The sequence below is a fragment of the Carettochelys insculpta genome, chromosome 5 (genome assembly GCF_033958435.1).
Source record: "Carettochelys insculpta isolate YL-2023 chromosome 5, ASM3395843v1, whole genome shotgun sequence".
NCBI lineage: Eukaryota > Metazoa > Chordata > Testudines > Carettochelyidae > Carettochelys > Carettochelys insculpta.
In genome coordinates this window covers 61,842,489-61,867,094 of record NC_134141.1, presented here as the reverse complement: position 1 = coordinate 61,867,094, position 24,606 = coordinate 61,842,489, and the positions used below count along the sequence as shown (strand labels likewise).

The 24,606-nt window shown below is 43.9% G+C and overlaps 1 long non-coding RNA gene across 5 annotated transcripts in view; it reads right to left on the bottom strand.

Annotated features, from left to right (window-relative positions):
- Positions 1-24,606, bottom strand: part of LOC142013606 (uncharacterized) — a 235,829-nt gene that overhangs the window by 42,060 nt on the left and 169,163 nt on the right. For 2 of the 5 annotated variants that reach the window (XR_012645731.1, XR_012645730.1), the window contains exons 4-8: positions 15,884-15,963; positions 13,168-13,277; positions 8,144-8,290; positions 6,021-6,136; positions 4,138-4,195 (exon numbers count right to left, since the gene is read on the bottom strand). This is a non-coding gene — a long non-coding RNA (uncharacterized LOC142013606). The remainder of the gene's footprint in view (positions 1-4,137; positions 4,196-6,020; positions 6,137-8,143; positions 8,291-13,167; positions 13,278-15,883; positions 15,964-24,606) is intronic. The other 3 variants (XR_012645732.1, XR_012645733.1, XR_012645734.1) reach the window with 3 other exon arrangements.

The following is a 24,606-nucleotide window of genomic DNA, read 5'->3' as shown; positions in this document are numbered from 1 at the left end:
TCACTTATATATGGTCCAGCTCTCATAAACCTGAGACTGAACTACTTACAACACTTCCTTCCATTATGCTTGTCTCACTTTTACAGATAAATGTATAGCCTTTGTCTTATTATCTGAATTCTGGTCATTCCAGTGGTATAGTGCACGCTCATGTCCAAATGTAGTATTTCCTGCTCAAAATTACTCTTGTTCAAGACCAGTTGTTCAATTGCTGGCTTTTCGCTGCACAAAAATGTCATCTCTTCAAAGCTCATTTCTGTGCAAGGCTAGGAACCACACATGAAATCCTGGGCTTGCTGATGTGACTAGCAGAACTCCCTGTGCTACAGCTTTACGCTGTTAGAAAAGGGGGATTCCCAGGCTCGCAGTATGATCTAGCATCACTGGCTTCTAGCTCTGTCCTGAGGCACTGGACTTTAGAGGTGTGGTGTTTATAGTTAGAGGTAAATAGAAGCTCATTTAGCTAGTTTTTAAATTATTTATTACATTGAATAATGTACTGACATTGCTGCACTTAATGAACTGAGGAATCCAGAACAGAAATTCACATGGGGATTCCTTAACCTTAGCTGCTCCTGTGATGTTTCATTTTCTCTTTGGCAAGAAAGGACTTCTGGTTTCTGCAGCAACTGGGTGTTGAGTTCTACAGCAAACCAGAACATTCTGTCAGCTTCAAGTTACTTTATAGGGTTCTTGCGTTTCCTTTGAGGTTTTCCTTACAAATATTGACCTGGCCCCTTTCTATTTAGCTTTTGAGGTCTCTCAAGAGTCCAGACCAAGATGATAGCCACAAATGCAGTTAATAAAGGCATTTAAAAAAAATCTAGCATAAGTTGCTGCCATGGATATCAAGCAGACTGACGTCCGTGAAGATTTTTATACATAATTTCATCTTCACAGCCATGAAAGTTCCTTTGCTCCTACAGTTCAGCCAGACTCACATGAAGGAAATTGGATTTTGTCCCATTAGAATTTTAATTCATGGGACAATTGTTACGAGGTAGGCCCAACTCCAGAGGTAATGGATGTAGAGCTGAGCTGTCCCTAAGAGGTGTATTCACTTGTTATGTTTGGGTACTTGGTAACCAACTGCTGATAAGCTTGTAATGAATGGTTTGTAGAATATGTAGAGCAAACCGGTATTAGAAAATTATATCACACTTTATATAGAATAAAATAAGTGTGACTTCAACTGCCTTCCTCTGACAGAGAACCTTAAACTACTTTCACAGAGTAGGGATGCTTTATAATGCTTTTCCAGTGCTAAAAGGGAATTTAGTTTACTTTAATGATAGAAATATTTTGCACACAACAAGATAGAAGCCATTTCAATTACCATCATTTATCAGTGAAAAATTTTATACTTTAAAAAGTGATGTGCTAATAGTGAAAGAAATTTTAACCACTTTTAATCTTACAAGAAATTGCTCGTTGGGCACCATTCTTGCCTTCTTGGGCCAGACGGCTATAGGGCGATGTTACATGCTAGGATTTAGATGTGTTCCTACTAAAAGGGTGCTGGACATTAGCACAACAGGCCTTTGGACAAGTTGTTAAATTGAGATTCCTCCCACCCGTCCCTCTGGTCTATCCTAGTGCATTGCTGCTTCTAAGAGTGAACTATTGATTACTTGTGTCAAGCATTTCTTTCCCCCAAAACAGCTTGCAATGGTATTGCTGTGAGTGACTGCTTTGACAAAGTCCCTCTTTGAAGGTTCTTAAGGAAAGTAAGCTGTCATGGGCTCAGAGGAAAGGCTCTCTTATAGACAGATAACTGGTTAAAGGGGTAGAAACACTTTGTCAGTTTTCAGAATGAAGAGAAGTAACTAGAGATGCCCCCCAGAAGTTCTTACTGGGACCAATCCTATTCAACATCCTCATAAATGATCAAGAGAAATGGGTAAACAGTGAGGTGGAAAATTTGCAGATGGTACAAAACTACTCTAGTTAACTCAAAGCAGACTGGGAAGAGTGTCAAAAGGCTCTCACACAGCTAGTTGACTGCAACAAAATGGCAGAGGAATTTTAATGTTGATGAATACAAAATAACACATATTGAAAAACATAATCCCCACTATCCATATAAAATGATGGGGAATAAATTAGTTGTTACCACTCAAGAGAGGAATCTTGGAGTCTTTGTGGACAGTTCTCTGAAAACATCCAGGCTAGGTCTACAATAGCATTCCTCTTTTGAAAGAGGCATACAAATGAGGTTAATAAAATGCAAATGAGGTGCAGATTTACATATCTGGCACCTCATTTGCATATTCTTCTTTCGAAAGAAGAAACGCAGTGTTGATGTGGCTCTTTTGAAAGTCAACCCCATTTTTTTTAAGAAAGAAGGGTTCTTTCAAAGATGGGGTTTACTTTTGAAAGAGCTGTGTCTATACTGCCTTCCTTCGTTCGAAAAAATGATATGCAAATGAGGTGCCAGATATGTAAATCTGCACCTCATTTGCATTTTTGATTTCCCTCCTTTGCATGCCTCTTTGAAAAAAGAAGAGTGCTAGTGTAGGCACAGACCCAGTGTGTGGCAGTAGTCAAAATAACTGTTTAGAATGTTTAGAATAATTGGCTACATCTACACTAGCAAGTTCTTTTGAGTTTTCAAAAGAAGCGAGATCTGACAAAAGATCCCACGGTGTGTTTACACACAAAAAGTGTTTTTCAAAAGTAAATCGAAGGAATGCAACACTCCCACAGCTGGGGGAGCCCATCAGGCAGACAGCTGCTCTTACAGGGCTACTCCCCTGCTTCCCCTACGTGGAGCGCTTTCCATTTGCACTTAACTTGCGTTAATGTGAGTTAAGTGCAAATTGAAATTGCACATACCAGGGGATTGCTGTACAAGCCATCAAACTGTTTAGGGTGGGACTAGATTCCCTCATTGTTTTGATGTGCTGCATATACAATTTTGATATGAAATTGCATTAGTCTGTTGCACATGGTTAGGATTTTTTTTTAGACAGCAGCTAGGATGGTGTTTATGTTTTAAAAGTAGTGGTCATCTAATGTATTTAATTTCACTAAGGAATCAAATCTACAATAAAGGATATAATGGGCATCACTGCCATTTTATGAGGTTTAGAAGTAAATAGCAAAATACTTACAATTATTAAGTAAAATTAGTTTATAACCAGTAGTTGTGCTTTGTCCTGGTAATCAGATTTTCCATTTAGAACAAATATTCAGACTCACTGGCTACCCTAAATTACAGAGATATTTGTACAGGGTTTTTAATCTCAAGATCGATTGGGATGCAATAGAAATGACGTGCAGCAGTACCAGAAGTTACAGAAATTAATTTTCAAGTGCCAATTTTCATTTCTCCACCACATCTTCCAAAAGCCCAAGCTGAGCAGAACCCATGCACATCCATGGCTGCAGTGTGGGGGCCTGGCCACATGGAAGGCCTCCTCACATAGTCTGCCCTGCCTGTGCATCCTACGCATCGGTCCTACCCTAATGCTTGAAGTGCTTGGCTCTCAGGCACAAAGATGAAGACAGCAGTGTAGCAACTTTTCTGTACAACCTACATGGAAGAGCTTCTGTTTCTGATGTGAAGGTCTTCCAGGGGCCTGCAGGGTCTGAGGTCCTGTGCTCTGCAGTGCAATCGTGTACAATAACTGGGAACTTGCAGCTCTAAAGCTCTGTGTGGAGGAATCCCAATGACCTCTATTTCCATTACGTGTATTACAAAGACTGGAAAAAATAAAGCAAGTGGGCTGTGCAAGTAATGGGTTAGTGTATGAGGAGTGTTGGAGGAGCAAATATTGAAGAGGGATATTAAATTATGGTTTTGGAAAAAATAATCCTATCTTAATTTCAGGAATAATTTGATTTTTGCCTGCTCTGGGTTTTCTGCTTGGTTGCAAAGCTTCCTATGTGAATAAAGAGCTATTAAATGGTACAAATGAGGGATGAGTAGGAGTGGGACCTGTGGGATATGCTTGTTAATTAGCAAAGGAAGGTTGATTAGTGTGAAACTTTGAGCATGAAAGCTTGTTGCTGAGTTTTTAGAAGAGAAGACAGTGCATATAAATAAAGTCATGAGCATTAAATCATAGTATGGTAGCCCAAATTCCTTAGCTTTACTTCCTCTTGACAAGACGCTTCTGAAAATAAACCACCTACTTTTGCAAAGGTCTGGTTCCCCAACTGCATGCGTGACATGCACCGGTTGAAAATCCATCTGAGAAAAGTAACAGAGAGAAAGCCGTGCTAGTCTATATACTGTCAAAACAAAAAAGCAATCAAGTAGCACATTAAAGACTAACAAGCACATTAAAGACTATTAGGTGAGCTTTTGTGGGACAGACCCACTTCTTCAGACCAGAGCCATACCACAACAGACTCAATATTTAAGGCACAGGAAACCAAAAACAGTAATCAAGGTGGACAAATCAGAAAAAAATTTAACAAGGTGAGCAAATCAGAGTAGAGGGGCTGAAAGTGCGGGGTGTGTGTGTGTGTGTGTGTGTCAAGAATTAGATTAAGCTACGTATGCAAAATAGTGACCCAGAAAATTCCAGTCTCGGTTCAACCCACTCGTTAGGTAACCACCTGGTTAGGTCCAGGAATGGTATCTCCAGAAAAGATATATGGACAAAGCTGGCAGTGGGCTTTGTTGCAAGGAAAAGTCCAAGGACTGGTACTCCTGCGGTACAGACTGTGGCTTTTGGTGACAATCCTCATAAGGTTGGGAGGTTGTCTGTAGGAGAGAACAGGCCTGTCACCTAGGGCCTTCTGGAGTGTGGCATCCTGATTAAGGATAAGTTATAGGTCTTTAATAATTCGTTGCAGTAGTTTGAGTTGGGGGCTGTAGGTGATGGGTCTGATCTTAAGTCATTCTGTTAATGACTTAAGAGTTTGCGTGTTACTGAAGAAGAATTTTCACAATACTCTTCGAAGAGAGGCTGCTGAACTCTCTTTCATATTCAAATTCAACACATTAACACATGGTTTGAACCGAGATTGGAATTTTCTGGGTCACTATAGGGCTCATTTGCATACTTGGCTTAATCTAATTCTTGACTTCCTCCCCCTCCTGCCCTTCTACTCTGATTTGCTCACCTTGATAATTTTTTTTTCTGATTTGTCCACCTTGATTACTGTTTTTGGTTCTCTGTGTCTTAAATATTGAGTCTGTTCTGGTATGGCTATGGTCTGAAGAAGTGGGTCTGTCCCCCGAAAGGTCACCTAATAAATTATCTTGTCAGTCTTTAAAGTGCTACTTGACTGCTTTTTCATCTGAGAAAAGTGCTTGTGTGAGTTGCTGTAAAAATTAACTAACTGATCTTTTTTTAACATATATCCATGAACTCCCATCTCTGTGGTAAAGTAACCATGAACATTTTCTCCCTTAATTTAGCCCTTATTCATGTAATAAACTAGAGGAACATCAGGCAAATAGAATAAAAGTGTATCACCCTGAGTGACATGTTGATTGGAAAACTCAGCTATTGCCATTGTATAGAACCACAATGTATTTAGGAAGGTGTTTACTGAGGATGATAGGAATTGCTGTATTCGATCAGACCCAGCACCCATCTAGGCAGTATTCAATCACTGATGATTGTTTTAGAGGAAGGTACAGATTGATATGGGATTAAACTGTCCTCATGAAAGCCTCCTCATAACCCCAATAGTTACAGATCCACTTAACCCCTGACACCAAGACTTTGAATGCCTCTCCAAGCTCTAGTTGTCTTTGAATCTTGCTAAATTCTTGGCCTCACTGACTATTTGTGGCAATGAGTTCCTTTATGTTGCTCCCGTAACTATACAACAAGTTGAGACAGAGTGATTTACTAGACACAATCCCTTCTTCAATAGTAAAGCAGCCAAGACATTCCCTTCTAGTTGCTGTCATGCTCTCATTCTTATGTTTGACATACAACTATTCTACTGGATCCAACAGTTTGGGAGGTGTTAAATGAAGCATACGGGATTACTGAAGATGTGGGTAAACTTGTACCTCTTAATCCTAGGGATTAGTGTATTGAATGACACATTACCTGAATATCACTGAGATTTGACAGCTGATGCATTATTCAGGAAGTACCTGGCTACACAGTCCTAGTTCCCTATCTGCAGCTGTTGCATGCAAATGGAGTGGATAGGCAGAGGTGATCTGAAAGAGAAAACAGAATGCCTTCAGAATTAGATCCTGGGAGATGCAGTTACTGTTGTTAACTGGGACTCAGCTTTCCAGGACTGACTGGAGAGTCATCACCTTTGAAACTCAATTTACATGACCCAGATCTGAATGTGACTATATTCAGGGCATCGTAGAAGGCTTTTTCTTTAGTTGATCTTTGGATTGATTTATTTTAAATTGGTCGCTATGGCTACATCTACATGACAGCTTAAACTCAAAATAGGCTATTTCAGCATTTGGTGCTGTCTAAACAGTGACAAATGTTGAAATAGAGTGCTATTTCAAACCATCTCTTACTTCTGCAATGAGGACTATAGCGATAATGAAATAGGGTGCCTGTTATTTCAGAAAAATATTTTGAAATAACTGGTGCAGGTCCCGAAATAGCTCTTCCATGTAGACGTAGTGTATCACATCTGGGGAATTCTTAACACAGGCTGATTTTACTAGGCCCACCTATTGCATTATTGCTATTTTGGAGGTGTTTATAAGGTGCTTAATAGCAGTAGGATCTACAGAGCATATAATGTACAGGTAAATGAGGAAAAAATATAAGTAGCATTATGAACATACCAAAATGTCTTTTTTTGGCTAAAGGGTAAAAGGAGAGAGAAAAATCTGCCAAAACCTTACCCTAGGTACTGACTATGTGGGAGTACTAGGTTGCAGGGAGACTTCATATTGGAGAGTAGTGCTGTAGTAAAATATACCCACAAGCTGAAAGGCAACCAAACCTGTTGCTCTCAAGCAGAGAGACAGCAGGCAGCTGGCAGGCATGTGTAATTAAATTCCTGGCACACTTTGGAAATTAATGTACATTTCTGTTGGTCAGCAGATATTTTTGTGTGCAGATTCTTGAGCCCGCCCTCCATGTTCTTCTCAATGTCACTGAGTATTTGTTAGGAGAATCACAATTGCTTCTCTTTCATTCTCTTTTACCACTCTTGTTCGCCTCCTCCAAAGAATTTGATGATGGCAATTTTACAGAGGGGTGCAGATGTGGATGAGTGTTTGAACTTACATCTTATCAAGTCTGCACTGATCACAAACAGTTCAGCTATATGTGGAGCCCAGCTGGTATTCCTTTGTTTTGGAAATAAAACACTGAAATCACTAAGAAGCTGCCCACATCAGCTGCAGCTTGAGTTTGGAATTTTCGAAACAATTAAGGAATTAGATTTCTAAATGGACAATCTTCAGCCAAAATGTGCAGTGACCTGCAAATATGCAGCGACATTTAAAAGAACGTGCAGAGGGTTTTGAGAATTTGTACTCTTAAATATCTGCTGAGCAAAGGAAAAGTATAAAATGTACGGCATGTGTCAGGAATTTAACTACACATGTCTGGCAGCTGCCTCCTCGCTTGAAAGTAACCGTTTCAGTTGCCTGTTGACTTCTAGCTATGCCACTGCAATGGAACAGCTGCTGCAGTTGAAGCTGATAGGACCCTGACAGACATGTATAAGTTCATCAGAAGGTGAAAGATCTAGGGGTCGCTTGATTTGCTGCATGAGTCAGGCTTATAAAAAGACAAAAAATGTCCTGGTGCACCTACAACAGAACACAAATGGCCAAATTCAGCTGTCACTTGTACCATGGTAGGCCTGGAATAATTCCATTGAAACCAATGAAATTTCTGGATTTACACCTGTGAAAATGAGAGCAGAATTTGTTTCAGATGACTGCTGGGTAACTGTGGGAGAAAGTCCAATTTATTCTGTTTATTGTGGGCTGTGACTTTGCTAATTAAACCTTGAAAAAATCATAGAAGGCCAAATTCACCAGTGCAAATATAAAGTAATTTCACAGACGGCTATAGAATCACTCCTGATCTATGCCTCAAGTAAATCCGAACAGCATTTAACTCTATGTGACTTTATAGCTGGCATATGCTACTGCTACCACGTGAGGTGGGTGTATGTCTTACAAACCCACACAAAAAACTGGCCTCAAATATGAAACTGTACTTTTCTAACTTACCTTTTTTACTCTTTGCTACCACTGAGTGGCAGCACGAATGCAGTCCTGCAGTGAAGTAATTTGTGACAAATGAAGCTCTGGAAGATTTAATATAAGTAGTTCATTACAATAGAATAGATAATTCCTTTCAGTTTTTGCACCAAGACTCTGAAAGGAATGGAGAACATAGCATGAAACTAACAATGAAGGGAGGGCCTAACTATTTTTCAAATAAAAGCAGCATACAACAGTAAAGTTTAAAATTGTTCCGTAGTGTAACCCTTGCAGTACATACAAAGAGACACTGACAGATTAAAAGCCCTTGATTCAGTGTCTAGATACTACCAAGACGGGTATATTAGAAAGGTCTCATGAGGAAAAATTAACAAAGGACAGAACTGAAAAAAAATAGAGGTACTTGAGTAATATTTGCAAGGAGCCATGTGATTCTTTAAGGTAATGCTCTCTTCCAGCTATAAATGCTTTCTCTCTCTGTGCTTTTCAATTTATTTACCATTGTGAACCACGTATGCTGTGATCAGTGTGTTATGTTAGCCACCTGGACAATCGGCATATTACCTGTATGGCTCTGATGATGTCACATGGGCTGCTGCTGTATGCTGATGGGGCCATAAGGAGGCCATGGATTGAGTTCCGAGACAGAGAGAGAGATTCTTCAATTTTTAAGAGAAGCTAAGGCAACTTGAATGCACATATAAAATGGCTTCAAGTATTTCTGTTTTACAGGGATGAGAGAGAGCAAAAACATTAATGACCCTCCTACAGCAGATCTCACCTCTTCATATTTAGATACTGAGAGTCCTCTCTTTCAGGTCTCCTCAGCACACCAAAGAGGGAGGAAATGGAGGCATGATAGAGAGATACCCAGCTGGTTCTCAGTGCACATTTGTATTGTTCAGTGTGGCAAAGGAGAGGAACAGGATGAGTCTGGTCTGGTATGCTTGCATGTGCTCTGCAGTGTTTTGTGGATCTATGAGATACTAGAAAGCATGTTTTTAACTATTCCATAGCTAAGCCGAGACAGGGTAGAGGATACATCCTCTAATTATTATTGGTTCAGTACTGGAGAAAGTGCAGCCTGAATAAACAGGTGTTGTCTCATGAAACTCCTGAAGAGCTAGTGGGCAGAATCCAGATTCTCAAAATGAAAATAAGTCCCCAAGATCATGTCTACCTACTCCAGAATAGGAAGAACAGCAGCAAACATGGACTAAACCCATGGAACCCTTTGAGTTTTTCAGTGTGGAAATCAGGATTCCGTCCCACAGCTCTTTGAGAATTCCCTAAGAACTGAGCCCTTTTGTTCCTGCCTGCCATTAATTTCAACCGGTTATGCCAGTGTTGAACCACATAACCTGTGTGTGACTACAACATAAGTAATTTTTGGGTAAAAACGTATTTTCCAGAGAAACATTCAGTCTTGACTTGAAGCGACCGGGAATACATGACTTGTTCTTGAGAGTTTGATCTAGTGTCAACCTCACTGGGTAAGATATTTAAAGTTTAATCTATAAAAATGTAATGTTTTAAATTTTATTTACCATAGATTTCTTTTTCTTAAAGCACACTGTCTGCTCTTTCAGTATGAAATTGCAAATTCTCGTTTATTCTTAGTTGAAGGTATAGGCACAGATTCTGCCGTGGGATCCCTGCCATGGGATCTGACAGATACTCAGAGGTCTAAGAGTCCCTTTTAATTTAGTTAAATTAATCTGATTCCAGACAGAATGTAAACTATTTAGGGTTCAAAACTGCCCTCAGTTTCATATATGTAACTTTTCTTGAAATTAATTTGGGTATCTCTGTGCAGAGAAATACTGTGATGAACTTCTAAATAATAAGGTCTTTGAAGCAGGGACAATGAGTTAAATTCTGCTTTGTCTGGTGGAAATCCAGAATAGCTCAACAGAGTTTTGTTTTAATTTAGTTTCTTAGCCTTAGAAAAATCAACACACATTCTAAGGTCTAAGTGATCTTCAAATGAAACCATTAAAATAGTAAACCATAACTTCAGACTGATAATGCTTTACAGTAACATAAGGAATGCTGGTATGGTCTGAAAAGTAACTGGGTCATATAAAATGAATGAGTGACTCTCTGCTTCCCGACTGCTTGAAAAGTGTCAGTATATCATCCCATTGAACAAGACAGTTAGCAAACTCTACACAGATCTCATAATGTGATTGATAAATTATTTGAACAAGCTTTCTGCAAAGCCATTTTAGAACTTCTCTATCTCTAGAATTTAAAATTACCGCTCACTTCATGTAGTTGTATTTTTAATGGGAACTCCTTTGTTTAAGTATGGCAGACATTTCTATAATCTTAGAGATTTTACCTAGTAGATGTTTAGGCCCACAGTTTGGATTTTGGGTGCTTAAAGCAATGTACTTAAATCATTACAAAATCACCCTAACAAAATTGGTCTGACTTTCATGGATGATGGCTCTCAGGGAAGTCAAAGGGAGCTTAAGGTATTCAGAATCTTTGAAAATCAGGTCACACTAAATTAGAAATTATGGGCCTATTTCTCTGGTTGTGGTGTGTGTGATGTTCTGGGTCTTGCAATGTGCACAAGTTCAGGTTAGATAATCACATTGTCCCCTCTGGTTTTAAAGTGTCTGAGTCTATAGAGATTGTGATGCTGAATGCTAGACTGCTGGAAGAGCTCTGCATAGTTCAAAAGCTTGTCTCTGTCTGCAGCAGAAGTTGGTCCACTAAAAGATGTTACCTTATCCACCTTGTCTCTTTATGTTTCATATGACTTGTCTACATGGTGCTTTAGCCAGCACTGGAGGTGTGAAAATTCAAGTTCATAAGAACATAGAAAAGGCCATGCTGGGTCAGGCCAAAGCTCTATCCAGACCAGTATTCTGTCTTTTGACAGTGGCCAATATCAGATGTCCCAGAGCTAATGAAAAGAACAGATAATCATTGAGTGGTCCATTCTCTGACACTCATTCCCAAGTTCTGACTAACAGAGGCTAGGAACACATGCCCATCCTGGCTAATACAGCCACTGATGGATCTATCTTCCATGAATATATCTAGCTCTTTTTTGAAACCTGCCTTCTGCACACCAGTGATGATTTTATAGACCTCAAATGTATACCCCTATAGTCATCTCTTTTCACCATCCTCATACGGAAGCCACTCCATATCCCTCTTCACTTTTTTTTTTCCCTTTTCTGAAGCTTTTCCAATTCCAATATATCTTTTTAAGATGGGGTGACCAGATCTTTAAGATGTGGGTTTACCATAGATTCATACAGTTGCAATGTGATATTTTCTGTCTTATTATCTATCCATTTCTTAATGATTCCTCATGTTCACTTTGCTTTTTGACTGCTGCAACGCATTGAGTGGCTATCTGCAATGAGTCTACAATCTCTCTTTTGAGTGGTAAAACTTGTTTAGACTACATCATTTTATATGTACACTTGGGATGGTTTTCCTATGTGCATTACTTTGCATTTATCAGCACTAAATTTCATCTGCCATTTTGGTGCCCAATTGCCCATTTTGGAGAGATCCTTCTGTAACTCTTTGTGGTGCGCCTGTGACTTAACTATCATAGGTAGTTTTGCTCACAGTAGCATGACATGCCGTAACTGACCTGTGTCGCACTGGTGGTGCACATTAAATGTTAGTTTGAAGTGGGACTATGTTAATGTGTGCTAGGAGACTTTCAGTTTGTACTTGCCAGCAAGTTTATGACAGGCATGTATGGACAGAAACTCACCCACCTCTGTTGCAGAATCACACACCATGTAGACAAGACTGATTGTGGTCAGATTATCACTTCTACCCACTGGAAGGTCATTAGAGCTGGTCGCAATTTCTTGATTCTGGGGTCTTGTCTACACCATCGCCAGATTCTGCAAAGATTAAAGAAGCTGGGGATACGTTACCCAATTGTCCATCTGTATGGTAAAAGCAAGGTCTTCGTTTGGACTATGGGCTAGAAATAGCAGTCTAGATGTTCGCATTTGGACTGATGCTGAGACTTACCCCTCTTACTCCTCCCTACTTGCTGGGACTCCAGCCCAAGCCACAGCTATGCTGCTTTTATTAGTTTTATAGCACAAGCCCTGTCATCTTGAGTCAGTTGACCAGCACTTTGAGGCTCAGTGTGATGAGTTGTGGGATTTTGGTTTTGTTTGCTGTGCAGATGTACCTCAAGTGATCATGAACAGCTGTAGCTCACCATTCTCTGACTACCCCTGTGCAGGGGAAAATGCCTAGCTAGGAAGGTCCAGCTAATCTGCTATTTTGCCGGAGTGAGCTAGAAATCTGACGCATTATTTGCTGGAACTATTCCTGGCTGGTACCTTCTTATTAGTTCATTGTATAACCTTTCTGAATTGTGCATGGAATGCAGTGTTGATGATTAAACTGTGACATCTAAAAGTGATTTTATTATCTAGCTAAGCTATTTATTCTTAAAACATCTGTGTCTTTGTGTGTAGATTATCTGCAGATAATACAAGGCCCATAAAAAGGATTTGTATCAGGGCCATATTTTGATATGCTGCTTGACTGCGCATGGATGGTCCTTCTGAGAGCTGGTGTTTAGCTGACAAGAATTTTAAGAAGAATAGGATAATGCTTTTATATCAAACTATATTTTTTTCCTACAAAAACCCCTTGTGGCTTGACAAGTCCTGTCAATAAAGTACCAGCAATAAACACTGGTGGAACACTTGTACCGTCTCTACATAAATATGAAAGAAGCACTGAAATCCATAGGTTCTCTGACCTTGTAAGATAGGCCAAACAGCACTTTCAAATTGTAACTTTTCTGATCTTGTTTTTATAGCTCAACATCTGAACTAAAGAAATTTTGGAATTAAACTGAACCAGAGATGAAGAGGTTTTTGATGTTTATCACACATCAAGCATGTGATCAGATACAGTAGCATCTCTGCTCCTTTCTTAGCATGGTTCCACTGACAGGAGTTAACCACAGTTCTTACTGGCTTAGATCCTGTGAAGAGCTGAGTGTTGGAGCAGGGAGCACTTACCATATTACAAGAAGAGTCTTTAGCAAGGAATTGTATTCCTTTTAAATCACAGGAGGTGTGCCCATGAGAAGGGAGAGGTGCCAGGGCAAAGGTAAGGCCTGTCTTCCTTCCTGCAAAGTAACATGAATTTGGAGAACGATTAAATGGATTTTCACAATAGGTTTAGCCTGCCATCTACCTTTGTCACTAGTTTTCTACTGGTTCCTTTACTGTTGTGGGTTCATATCTGTTGGAATCTTGCACTCCATGCTCCTGTGATCCTCTTTACTCGAGGAAGCAGAACTGGATCTGTCCTGCAAGCACTGTGCTATCAGAAATCCTTAACAGAATCCACGTAGAATATGGCATCAGGCTGTATCAGAATTTAGCATGGGTAATTATTTGTGTCAGTGGCAAGAATTCCTTATTGCCTCTGCTTTTTGAGTATCTCTGAGCAAGTGAATTCTAACCCTTGCTTAGACTAAACAATTGTTACTTTTTCTCTCTCTCTATAGTTGGGTCTACACGTGAGCGCCCTTTTGAAAGGGCGAAAATTGAAGTTCGGCACTCAAAATAGCGGCTGTTGAAAGAGAGCACCTGCCACCGTTTTTTTTGGATCAGCACTTTGATCTGCTCTTTCGAAGTGCCACTGCAGGTCTTTTGAAAGACAGCGTCCACACAGCTCCAAGCCCTCTTTCAAAAGAAGGGAGGGAGGAAACTCCACGGATGGGGTCCCATGGTCGACAAGCACTTCCAGGGCTGCAGCCAGCTGCCTCCTTTAAAGGGCACCTGCCTCCGCCCTCCCCTCCGCACGAGCCGAGTGCTGCCCAGCCTTTCCCAGCCTGGCAGAGCCCACGATGGAGGCCCAGCGACAGCTCCTGCAAGAGGATGCCCTCATTATGGATGCCCTGCTGGCACTGCTGTGCACCATCGCCACAGCTGCACCCGAGCTCATCGGGTGGCTGGGAGATCCCACTGGGGCTGCGGGGCTCCCCGCCCAGGCACTGCTGGGATCCCCCTCCCGTGTGCCCCGACATGTCTGGACCCACCCTAAGAGCACCGACTGGTGGGAGTGCCTGGTGCTAGGGGAGTGGGGCGAGGAAAGGTGGCTGCAGAACTTCCGTATGTTGAGGCAGACCTTCGAGGAGATCTGCCACTGGCTCGCCCCCGAACTCCGGCACCACGACACCTGCATGCGGCCAGCCCTCACCCTGGAGAAATGGGTCACGATCGCCATATGGAAGCTGGCCACCCTGGACGCCTATCGCTCCATGGGACAGCAGTTTGGGGTGGGCAAGGCCACCATCGGGGCTGTACTTATGGAGGTAAGGTGGGGCCAGGTGGGTGGGGGGGCTGGGGCAAGGGGAACCCTCCACTGTAAGGGGCCAGATGGGGCAGAGGCTGGATATGTGGGGGGCAAGGGGCTGGATGGGGTGGGGGCTAGATGGGAGGGGGACAAGGGGTTAGACGGGGTGGGGGCTGGATGGGAGGGGGCCAAGGGGCTGGATGGGGAGGGGCTGGATGGGAGGAGGGCAGAATGGGCCCGAGGCGGGGGAGATGGCCACCACACCCGTACTAGAGCACATGTCCCTCTTCCCCCCTGCAGGTCGTCAGAGCCATCAATGTGATGCTGCTCCATAGGGTCATCTGCCTCGGGGATCTGGACAACACCATTGCTGGTTTCCAGGACCTGAGCTTTCTGAACCGCATCAGTGCTTTGGACAGCACACACATCCCCATCTGTGCCCCGCCACACGGCACTGGCCAGTACGTGAACAGGAAGGGCTACCATTCGGTGATGCTCCAGGCCCTGGTGGATGCAAGGGGCCGGTTCACTGACATCTATGTGGGCTGGGCCGGCCGCACCCACGATGCCTGGGTCTTCTGGAATTCTGGCCTCTGCCGGTGCATGGGGGCCGGCACCTTCGTCACCCAGCGGGAGATCCCAGTGGCGGAGAACATCACCATGCCGCTCTGCATGGTGGCAGATGCGGCATACCCCCTGCAGCCGTGGCTCATGAGGCTGTATATGGGACACTTTGACCCCACCCAGGAGGCATTCAATCAGCACCTCAACCATGCCTGCAACACCGTGGAGCGGGCCTTTGGGCGCCTAAAAAGGCGGTGGAGGTGCCTCTACACGAGCCTGGAGGTCGGGGTCCTCAACATGCCCTAGGTGGTGGGTGCCTGTTGCGTCCTCCACAATGTTGTGGAAGGAAGGGGAATGCCTATGTCCCTGGGGAGGGGGCCCTATGGCCAGCACCGGCTATGAGCAGCCAGGCACTGCCCCCCTCCACCAGGCCCACCGGGATGGCCACTGCATCTGGGAGGCGCTCAGGCAGGCCTTTGCTGACAGCCACCTCTGCCCCACATGCACACCCACATCCCATGCACATCCGCCACTCACTGTCCCCACCCCCACCAGCACTGCACCCGCATGACCACCACCCACCGTCCCCCTGAGGAGCACAGCACGGAGTGGTGAACAATAAAGAAACACTGGGGGGGGGGCCAGGAGGTGAGCAACGGTGGCCGTATGGTCCCAGATGGTGTGGCCAATGTCCTCTAGGGTGGTCAGCAGCCTTTCCCAGGCTGCCCTCTGCCACTCCATGTTGGCCTGCGTGAGCCACAAGTGTTGCTCGGCCACCTTGGCCTGGTTCTGGCTGGCTGGGTCCTCTTCGGCCTGGCAGGGGGCCCTCTGGCCACAGCCCCGGCGGCGCACTGCCTGGGGTGGTACCTGGGCACCTCCGAGGGCTGCGGGGGGGCTCTTGGGGATGATGGACAGTGTAGGGCTCTCCCGGCCCGTGGATGGTGCGGCTGTATGGAGAGGAGGACAGCATGTCAGTAATGTGCCCTAGACAGAGGGGACCAGGCTGTCACCCATCCACCCGAGCCCACCCCATGGGGCCCCCCCAAGGACACTGACCCCCCAAGGGGCACCAACCTGCTCCCCCACGGGCTAGGCCTCCCAGCCTGGGGGTGCATCCAGAGGTTGCTCATGCCCCTGGCCCTTCCTGGCCTGTGCTGTGCAGGCCCCAGGTGCTGTCCGGCACTCCCTGGCCGCCACCCCTGTGCAGCTTGCGGCACTGTCCACTGAGCTTGGGTGCTGGGCGTTGCTGGTGCGCCACCGCGGGGTGCCACATCCTATGTGGGGGCTGGCCTGTGTACGGTCCAGGATCACTGGTCCTGTGTGCAGGCAACTAGCTGTTGCATCACCCCCACCCTGTGGAGCAGGTGTGCGCCCCTCCCTGTATGTACCGGAGGGTCCCTCAGTGACGTCCGGGGATAGCCGGCTCCTGGTCGCCCGACTGGAGGAGCGGGAGGGGATGATGATGGTGAGGACCCCCTCCTCACTTGACTACTCGGTGGTCCCCTCGCCCTCCTGGGTCCCCGGTACGGGCTGCTCCTCTTCAGCTCCTCGCTGGAGGTGTCCAGGAATGCGGGGGGTGGGAAGCTCTCCTGAGGCCCCACGATGCCCCGGAGCTCCCAGTAGTAGGAGCATGTTGCTGGAACTGCCCTGGAGAAGCCGGCCTGGTCCCTGGCCCGGGCATAGCCCTGCCGCAGCTCCTTGACCTTGGATCGTACCTGCTCTGTGGTAAGCTCCCGGTGGCCGTAGTCTGGAGGCCCTGCGTCAGGCGGGTGAAGGCAGCGGCATTGTGCTGCTTGACCCTCGTGGTGCAGGACCTCCTCGTCCTTCCATAGGCCGAGGAGGCCCCGCAGCTTCCGCTTTGTCCAGGAGGGGTCCCTTTTTTTTTCTCCCCCTGGGAGCCCTGCAGGGATTCGGGGGGGGGGGAGCCGTGGGGCTCGCAGGGTGGGGCTGGCTGCTGGCTATGCTGCGGCGCTGGAGCATGTGGCTGGAGCACGTGGGGAGGCTGCTCCTAGCATACTCTCAGCTTCCTGCCACGGGTTTCCTGCGTGCATGGGGCTTTAAGGCAGCCGAACGCAGGGACCACAGAGCCCCGCTGCTGCAGGCTAGAGCGGCCCCACTCTCCAGCTGACTGGCGCCATGGCGGACCCGTATTTTGAAAAAGCGGACTGTGGACAGTCTACACGTGTACTCTTTCCATTTATTATTTTGAAAGGGAGTGATCTTCCTGATACTGGATTGGGGTTCGGATTTCAAAGTCTGCGCCCCGTTCTTTCAATTTTCTTTTGAAAGACAGGTTTACACATGTGGACACTCCTCCCGCTCTTTCGAAAAACGGCCACTTATTTTGATTTTTTGTGCATGTGTAGACACAGCTTATATGTATATATTCACAAAGAGCGCGTAACACAGAAAATCCACTATATTTATTAATATTTCCTTTAAATGGTGTCATCAGATAACTATAAAAAAGAGAACATATTTTGCATAAATGGCCAAATTTTGATTATCCCCACTGTGCTGTGGGTGGGGCAAGGAGACATTTCGCAGCCGGACAGGTTATATTCCAAGCTATTTGTCCAGCACATGGCAACTATAGATAGAAAAGTTGAGCATGGTCTTGGGTGACTATACTAGGTAGCAATTGATGCTAGTGGAGATGGTACATGAGCACCAAAGAGCTCTATAGAAAATCATTTTAAACCAATTTGTATGGAAACCTAGGGTGTGTGATTTGTATGCCTCGTACATTGTGAACCCGGAGCTATTCCTAACAGGATGTAATATGGACTAATACCCACTTGCTGCTTCAGCTTTATTGAATGTAGTTCGCCTTCTGCCATTACTTTACCAGTGTCTTATCTTCAAATCATTTGAAAAGTTTCAAAACTATATATTGCAAACTTTTTATTGTGAGTGACATGCTTGGGGTGGGAGGGGGAGAGCAGGGAAGGAATCGGCTGCCTAGTACTGAGAACGTTGTTGTGGTGTTGGAGTATCATTTTGGGTTGACTTCTGGTTTCTCTTGTGCATGTTGGCTGTCTGGATGGACAGAGAATGCAAGGGATCACCTACAGCCAGAGGAATCAGCTAGAGTGCTGCAGCAAGCTTACCGACAGTGTTCTAAAGCCACTAGGGGCGGGGGGCAGCTCGAGGGACAGAACATAGGTCAGCAAATCAAACATCCCCAGTAGCATCAAGTAGTCATGAAGGGAAGGGAAGCTGTGAGGTAGTTTTGGAGCAATTTCTATGTTTTTTATTTAAAGTTTTACAAAAGTGAGCATAAAATGAACGGTTTGCATTAAATGGAACCTCAGGGGGAAAAAAACAGCTTTTCTTTGCCTGGGCTGTGTTATTGTGCTGTTATTGTAAGCTACTGTAGCATTGAAGCCTTGTGCCAGCGTCTTGAGCCCAGAAGTGAAACTGACTGGCTGCCAGGCCTGTCAATGGGGAGGGGATAATGGGAAAAATTACCCTGGGGTCCCAGGCCCTTTAAACTGCTGCTGAAGCTCTGCACAGCACACTCAGGGGAGTGCTGAGGGCTGGGGAGGGGGAGGTGCCTGGTGAGCTGGGTGGTGCTGAGAGCTGGCCGCTTCTTCTAACTAAGGCCCTGCCTCTTCTGGGAGTGTAGAGCAAGGCCACCTGCCTTCCCCAGGTGCTCAGTGAGGCTGTTAACCTCTACCTAATCCATTTTCATTGTCTACCCTGAGTTTCATACATAATGTAAACAAATAGCATGAATTCTGATTTAAGACCATGAGGTGGTGGGAGTAGCCTAGGCATGAGAGAATATCTGTAAAAAATATAGTACCAGATTAGTCCCCTTTTGTGGTAATATCCACAGTAAGAGGCCAGAAGTGGCACCATCATCATCTCGTTGCGTTGTGTTTAAAAAAACGCCTCCAAAACATCGGAGGCTTAGGAGTCTATGGCACTTGTAGATAACTCGTAATCCACAGAGAAGGGACTCACGTATTGATAGGAGTGGTCTTTCACAGACGGTTGGTTCTTCATGGTAGTTACTGTGGCAGCATCATTTCAGAAGAGATCATGGTGCTACTAGTCAAACCCCTCAGCAGCTGCTTACCAACGTGTGTGTGTGTGTAAAATAAAGTTATAGAGCCTTGCATATACTCCAGTTGCTTTTATTCTTCATCATTATCTTTTTCCAGTGTTATCTGTCTATTTTCCAGTCTGATGCTCAGCTGAGATATTGCTGCCTGACACAACATTAATTTCTTTCACTTGTCCTGATTAGAACTAAGGCAGTTGGGTAAGCCTTTGTTTTCACAGGAAGGGATGAATCCCCTACTGCACAGTCTGTTTGATCAATAAAAGCTAAGGTTTCTCACAGGCTGCGCTGCGCTACCATGCCCTTTCGAAAGGATGGCTTTTGAAACTGAATGCTGAATGACAGTCTTTTGAGAAGGAGCATCCACGCTGGCAAACAAGGAGTGAAGGTCCAACCCGCCCATCCAAAAGGCCCCACTGCACTTTTGAAAGAAAACGTCCACCCGTCCCAGAGAGCCCTTTTGAAAGTACATGGCCGGGAAACATTATGGGGTGGGTTGCATGGTGGACGAGCCCTTCTGGAGCCATCGCCAACCACCCGTTTAAAGGCCTTTCCCACCCCTGGGCCTCAGCCTGCATATGCTGAGGGCCGGCTAGCTATCCCCAGGCACGCAGAGGGAGAGCAAGTGAAGGAGGAGCCCTGGGCTCCCATGGACCTGGAGCAGCCCCTTGCCCCCCATTGAGGCCATGGCCAGCGTGCTGGCCTCAGTGCTGGCTGCAGTGCTCCAGCGGCTCCGGGTGGCCACTTTCATGGGCTATGGATTGAGCTCTCGCTGTCTATTAGGGATGAAATTCATCCCTTTGCAACAGGCCAGCACAAAGTCTAGGCAACAGTTTACTCCCCAGTAAGGTAGTCTGAAGACTTAGTTGGACTTATTATTTGGTATTTATACAATGGCATCAGAAAGAGTTCCCATTGGGTGGGACACTGTATAAACACAGAAAAAAAGATCGTCTCTGTTCTAAAGATTTTACAATCTAAAGACTCAGACAGATGAAATGTTGAGGATGAGGACACAAATGACAAACAAATGAACTTGATGAAAGATTGGCTCTGCGCTGTCAGTTACATGTTTACATTTTTTAAATTCAGGCGTAAGGAGGTGGGAAAAAGAGAGATGTGGAAGAGGAATAGCCGAAGAACACAAGGCCTCAGGGTCTTATCCTCCTGGAGTCCCAGCAACCAGCTCAGGGCTCTTTCTTGCTCTTTCCAGCTGTTGGTAGTTCTGCTGTCTCCAGGGTTCCATAGCTCTGTCAGCAAGGAACTGAAATCCCTCTCATGCTGTGGCTCTTCTTATAGTAGGCTGTTGGGCCAGATTGGCTGTGCCCATACAACCACTCTTGGCAGTTTGGAGGCTCTCTCTGCTGTCCATTTTTGGGGCAGGGTGTGACAAGACCATGAGGCCTCCCGCAAGGGGGCCTCAAAGGATGTGGTGTACAAGTCTGTTCTTCATCAAAATTTCATTTGGATAGAAATTTTCTCATCTGCTCTAGCCTGAGTGCTTTACTATTTTCACTGTCACCTAAATGAAATCACATGGCATCCCCCTCTATGGATGATATGGAATTCCCACAAGAACTTTCCAGATAAGTACAAGACCACTTCTTCGTGGGTGAATATTTGTCATGCTTTTGAAAACAAAATTTCTCTGACTCTTGCATAAAATGAATAAAAGTAACTGTCTGTGTGTGTGTGATGAATAAAAGCAACTCTCTCTCTCTCTCTGTGTGTGTGTGTGTGTGTGTAAAATTGCAATTACTGGTACAGCTTCAGCAGATTCAGATGTTTCTCTGCACACACAGTTCATCAATTATTTTGAGAAGGATGTCATCACTCTGGAATGCTATTATTACAAGAGTGTTCAGAAATATTTCAGAGCACCATCCTTTTTTTCCACTTAGCTCAGTGAAAAGAGAATCTGGGCCTTTTCTGCACATTGCTTCTTCCATCACACCATCCTTAACCTATTTACTGAGGTTTAATATCCTCCAAAGCTAAAGTAAAGGTTTCCTGCTTCCTATGTACACTATTTTATTTTAATTTCATACTGAAAGGGACAATATCAGATATTTTCAATTTGTGATACTTATTGAATTTCCCATAGTTTATTATTTCTTTCACAAACTTGAAAGTAATTTTTCCTGCTGATTTGTTATTTTCATGTGGCAAGCATGGATTTTTTTACGCTCTTTTGAAGAAAACAAATTAATTAAGAACAGAAGTTTAATGTGTCTAATTTATCATGTCAAAACAGCTTATTTGATCACTAACATAATTGATGATGCCAGTGCAGTTCTGGAAATAGTGCTAATTGAAAGAGAAATCACAAAATTCATTTTTGTGAGTTTCACAGTCAAATAACGACAGACAAAAACACTAGGGTACTGCTGCTTAGGTTTGAGACCATAAAGCTGGAGATCATAATCAAATATTTCAATAGTATAATCAGTCTTTTGAAAAAGAAGATAAAGAACAGTGATTCAGTTAAATATTTAGCATGAATGACTAAGGAATAAGCACAACTCTTTAGCTCTAGGTAATTTGCCCTCTCTTGAGCTGATGCAAACCCAGGGTTTTTTGGAATATTTGCCTGAGTGACAAATCTGTACTTCAAACCTGTGGTGAGAGGTTCTGCAGTCTGCAACACCCTTTTCAGGGGTGATCAGGTATTTTCCCTTCACTGTCAGGTGACTTCAGAGGTGGCATGGAAGCCAACTTCACTGAGCTACTCAGGACATTGCATAGGAATAGTTATCCCTGGAGTCCCAGACCTCTCTACTGTTTCCTGCTGAACAATCACTTTAAAATTCAGGATCTGCTTTAAGCCTCAGATTGTACAATTACATTCTTAAATTTCTCACTCCATTCACAAAGGCACCAGTTTCAGCACCCTAAACCCCAGTGATAATGGACTGAAACTTAGAAACATCAGGGCAATATCAGGCAGCAGTCTGAAAAGTAAGAAGGACACTAGATCCTAGAAAGAGACTCTCCATCGAAACAGATCATTGTGGTGCTGCACAAAATTATTCAGGAATATAACTGATGCAATTCCATTTTGTGATCTAATTTTTCAGCATAAGAAACTATACAAATTAAGGGAATTCACTGATAAAACTCAGCCCGTTGCAAAGAGCTGCATTTCCCAGGTGTCAAAACATCATTACGTAATTGTGCCTTTTCTAAGGCCTGGTCTACACCAGAGAACAAAGTCGATCCCCAATGTGCAATTCTAGCTATGCCATTAGCGTAGCTAGAATCAGTGTAACAGGATCAACTTTGTTCCCTGGTGTAGATCAGGGCTCTTTGGGCTCATGCTGAAGTCCCTTACTTTACACAACATCGTGGAGTACCAGGGTTGACGGCCAAGCCCAGAGAGATCCATTTTGCCACGTCTCCACAGACGCAGCAAAATTGAACTCTGGAGGATCGATCGTGGCGCAGTGATTGCATGGTAAGTGTAGACATATCCTAAGATCGTTGGCTACTAAGTCTGATTTAAGTGTCAAGCCAGTTGCAGATGCTTATAACTGGGATTGCCAACACCACTATATCACCATGATACCAAATGCTCATAAATGAGATGAGCACTGGGAGATTCAGCAATAGTGTTTTGTTGCCTATTCGTGAACTGCTAGATATCCGTTGGCATGGTGCTTACCATGATGGTTGTCACTTCCAGAAAGAAATCCCTGCATAGAGTGAAATTCATCTCTGCACACCACTTAAACCTCACTTAATTTTTTTATCGTGGGTGTGAAGTGCTGCACAGGGTTTTGTGTGAACCCTCAGCACAGCAGTGAATTTCACTCCAAAGGAATATCAATGATGTACTGAATTTAAGAAAATGATCACCCTGCACCATAAAATAAATCCCAATTCTATAATTGGATATGTACCTGAATATATCTGATATTTGCCAAAGCAAAACTATTTCAGATATAGAACACTATAACCAGCACTTTTTTTGTGAAAAATAGAGGAGTCAGTACTCAGACATCTCCCTGCCCTCCATCCCCAGCCAATCCCATGGCCGAGGCTGCCAATGTGCCAGTACTCAGTACCGGCAAGGACCAGCACGAATAAGTACCGACTGTAACCAACCCTTTGTAGAGAGACCGACCTGCTAAATGAATGAACGTATTCAAGGGACAAGGGTACGTACTGAGTGGAATTCGATTGTAGCACAATTGTAAACTACTGCATATTGAAGAGCAGTCAGGAAATTGTCACAGGTAGGCAAAGAGGAGATAATCGTCACAGCCTTTCATCATAGGGCTGGTTTTACTTAAGGTCTGAGGAGCTCAACATTTTTTTGATTTTCTGCACAATTTTTCTCCGTAGGTGAAAGCAGAGATATTGGGATTGTGCTTCACTGGATTTGAAAAAGCAGATACCAGAGGAGGAACGTAAGTAATAGATATAAACATACATGACAGGATGCTGAATATAAAGAAGACAGAATTCAGAGCAGTTTACACTGATACGTGATGAGAAGCTATCAGGCCTTTAAAATACCTTTATAATAATGAAAGCCCTTTGGAAAGCAATATGCAGCTCCCTAAGGTCCTGGGATCAATAACATTTATCATTAGTGGAAGAACAGCAAGTCTCGGTGCCTTGCCAGTTGGATTTGTAAAGCCCTCAGAGATATGTTTTGCCCAATCCAGTGCAGAATGTATGATGAATCTTTCCAAGACATGTCCTGCTACTGTGAGAAAACTATTTATTACCATGTTACTTAATTCTTGGAAAAAATGCCCAGAACTGCAATAGTGATTCTTCCTTTTTGCTTTTTAGTGTAGACAGTAAGAAATTGGCTAAAAGCTTTGTAAAAAAAAAAAAAAACTGGAAATTTTTCTCTCAGGCAGGAGATTATCTAAAAAGCAAATGGAAAATAATAAAAAATAGATTTTCCTGTTCACTACTTTTTTTGTAAAAAAGGAAGAACTGGTACTCAGCTGGCTCCCCATTGTGCCCCACACCCAGCAATCCGGTGGCTGGGGCTACAAGGTGCCGGTACTCAGTACCAGCACTAAAAAAGTACTGTTCCTATTTCCTACTATAAAATTAGGCTGCTTATTGATCTAATTAACTTGATAAACCAAAAAACACTCCAATTACAGCCATTACTCTGGAGGAAGGAATGCCTTTGACAGAATAGCATGGAAGGCTGTTTCAATAAATTAGATAAATATAAATTCTCAGAGAATTTGTGTCAGTGAATCTCATAGAACTGCACTAGCAATCACAATTAATTATAATCTTGCAAAAATATTCACTATAGTTAAGGGTTGAAACCAAAACACAAGCCACTTACTTATGACCTTGTGTTTTCTCCCCAAATACATCATTTAATCTATGTTCATATGTGAACCCTAAATAGTTGCTAAATTGACGATGAATGTTGTGTGTTATTTTGTGTGGAAGGGAGATGTGTTGTGTGAAGAATATTTCCTAATCCATTGGAGGTCAAAAGGAAACCTTAGTGAGGGCAGTGGCACCAGTAACCGTCAACGGA